Below are 3,242 nucleotides of genomic sequence, written 5' to 3'. Positions count from 1 at the left end.
GGAATAATCTTCCTGGTATATATATATATATATATATATATAATAAAAAATTATATCTAATTCTAAATAATATAAAAAATTATAATAGTCTATCAACAACTTGAAAATAGCACTGGTTTGTTGTAACATTTGTTTTAAAAAGCAAAAATGTAATTAAATAAAAGTGAAATAAGGAAATAAATACATGATTTGCAAATAAATACATTCAAAATTCAATACTATAATAAATAATAAAATAATAAAAAAATGAATTTGAATATTGTATTTGTTTACCTGCATGTCATGTGAACATTAATCGACATCAGAGAACCAAGAAGATGCCAATGTGTTGTTAAATTATTGAAATATTAACTTTAAATCTCTAGAGGGACTTCAAGAAAATATTTTGGCTCAAAGAGGTTCTACAGAAACACTTAACACAAATACAATATGATATGCAAATACAAAGCATGTGGTTTAATTCAGAGTCCCGCTTTTGTGTTGAAAGATCCCATCATCCTTTAGTAAATGCACATTAGCGTAAAAATGAAACTACATTTATGATATCTTGGTTGTGAGATTTTTTTTTGCAGATGCGATAGTTATATAATACTCCATGTTTGTGTGTGAATATATACATTAAGTTTCTCCTTGAGATTTGGGGTTCAGTACATCATGAGCTGATCGCAGGACATGGCTTTAATGAGGAGGAAGAGTGAAGTGAAGTATAAACCAGACAAACGCCGCAGGCCGATCTCTGTCTATCAGTCTCGAGGTCTGTATAAGTGATCATCAGTCTGCCCTGACGCACACTAACAAGTGAACGACCCGCTGACTTCTGATCCAAATGGATTTTGATCCGGACTTCATTTGCCTGCCGTGTGTCAGTCGCCTCTGGGAGATTTAGATAATATCATAATCTGATCACATCACTCACACACACACAGATTCAAATATTACACCGTCTTTCTGTCCTCACAGAAATAGTTCAGAAATCAAAAGTATGTCATTGTATAGAACTCCAAAAGTGTGTGTGTGTGTGTGTGTGAGTGTGAGTGTGTGTTAGAGAGAGAGAGAGAGTGTGTGTGTGTGTGAGAGAGAGAGAAAGACAGTGAGTGTGTGTGTTAGAGAGAGTGTGTGTGTGTGTTAGAGAGAGAGAAAGACAGTCAGTGTGTGTGTGTGTGTCTGAGTGTGAGTGTGTGAGTGTGAGTGTGTGTTAGAGAGATCGAGTGTGTGTGTGTGAGTGTGAGTGTGTGTGTGTGTGTTAAAGAGAGAGAGTGTGTGTGTTAGAGAGAGAGTGTGTGTGTGTGTGAGAGAGAGAGTGAGAGAGTGAGTGTGTGTGTGTGTTTAGGCAGCTCATCTGCAGAGCTGCATTAAAGATCTATTCCTCTCACTAACCCGAAGAGCAAACAGAGAAACGCCTCTGAATGCCGAAACACTGGAAGCGTTTCATCTCCACTGCGCTAGAGAGAGAGACAGAGACGCACAGGAGAGATCTGAGTCTGTGAAATACACAGCTACATTATCACACTGAATAAGAGCAGAGTTACAGAGTTACATCAACGATATCTGACCGCTCTGAGTTTGACTCTATAATCATCACACGGCCCTGCATCATATCTGATGAATGAAATCCAACAATGGTTTCTGACTCATTTTGAGCTGCTGATTTAAAAAATAGTGGTTGTTTTACTCTCTCATGTCACACTTTCTCACTCAAAATGATGCATTTTGTAGCATTTTGCTTTTGAGAATAACTTGTGCAGTGAAGAAGTCTTGAATTCTCCATTAGCAGAAAATCAGCCAGATCACAATTATTTTATCCATTCTCAGCTCAGATCACATTATTTGACGCATAATCCTGAATTACAGCCAGAGACAGAAGAAAATACAAACATGACTCGAGCCTGATGTTTTCTGCTTTCACTGCATCCAAACACACACATTGCAGATTTTGTGAGAAAAGCTTATTTATTTAGTTCTCTGACATCAAATGGAGTATTTGAACATCTTTAACTCATTTGCAGATTGCGAGTTAAATGATACATTTAGATTTTTTGTTGTTGTTGCTAAGCAGTTGATAGGGTGTTCTGGGTGGTTACCAAGGTGTTTCTAGGGTGTTTTGGGTGCCAGGGTGTTGCTAAGCAGTTAATAGGGTGTTTTGAGTTTGGGGGAGGGGGGACCTGTTATTTATTTTGTAAGGTTATTTGACATTAAATGGAGTATTTTAACATATTGTAATTTATTATTATTATTACTCTAGGTGTTGTAGGATGTCTTTTTTGTTTGACATTTGACTGCTTTTGTTATTTTAAAAAGTGCATTAAAGCATGCATATATATATATATATATATTCTTATTTTGTGAAAAAACTATGATGGAAAGTTTTTACTGATATTTTTTAACTCAGCATCATCAAATCAGATAATATTAGGTCTTTTTTGCAAATCAGAATAATTTTTTCTAAAATACCGGTCTGCGTCATCCGTAATTTTGACTTGTCACACACACACACACACACACAGGTGAAAAAACTATGATGGAAAGTTTTTACTGATATTTTTTAACTCAGCATCATCAAATCAGATAATATTAGGTATTTTTTGCAAATCAGAATATTTTTTTCTAAAATACCGGTCTGCGTCATCCGTAATTTTGACTTGTCATGGTCTGCTGGTTTTAATTTTCACTGATAATTATACAGCCGAACGCCCGTCCATTTGTGTATGCAAATGTGATATAGTCTTCATATTGCTGATATTGTTATTTCCATATCCAGAGAAGTTTGACCTGAGTATTTCAGCTGAAGTAACCCAGCACTCACGGTTAGTTTTCTGTGACGTTCATGCTTTGGTTTGCCGTGTGTCTGTGTCACTGTCAGTGTTGCAGGAGTGAAGCGTGATTCGGCGAGTGTTCCTGTGTCACATGTGTGGATGTTCTCAGACGTGTCTGTGGCGTCATTAGAGACACTCTAAACTGACATGTAAGGTATGCTTTTAATGTCTCGGGTGTAATATTTCTGTTTCAAACAAGAATATTGAAGTTTAGCATCAGTCCAGTAAACTGATAAAAAATTATATGATCGATAAATCATGGCAACGTGTGTTTTACAGTAACATTATACAGTAAAGTCACAAGTTTTCTACTTTTATTACATTTTGTCAAAAAATCCAAAGAAACAATACCACATACAAAACAATACAGTAACATTGTGTGTGTGTGTGTGTGTGTGAGAGAGTGTGTGTGTGTGTGTGTGAGTGTGT

The 3,242-nt window shown here is 36.0% G+C and overlaps 1 protein-coding gene across 1 annotated transcript in view; it reads left to right on the top strand.

Annotated features, from left to right (window-relative positions):
• Positions 1-3,242, top strand: part of LOC107570923 (adhesion G protein-coupled receptor A3-like) — a 100,720-nt gene that overhangs the window by 32,709 nt on the left and 64,769 nt on the right. The gene's annotated exons all lie outside the window — the stretch shown is intronic.

The sequence above is a fragment of the Sinocyclocheilus grahami genome, unplaced genomic scaffold (genome assembly GCF_001515645.1).
Source record: "Sinocyclocheilus grahami isolate Dianchi unplaced genomic scaffold, SAMN03320097.WGS_v1.1 scaffold1522.1, whole genome shotgun sequence".
Taxonomy (NCBI): Eukaryota; Metazoa; Chordata; class Actinopteri; order Cypriniformes; family Cyprinidae; genus Sinocyclocheilus; species Sinocyclocheilus grahami.
This window is presented reverse-complemented; position numbering and strand designations above follow the sequence as displayed.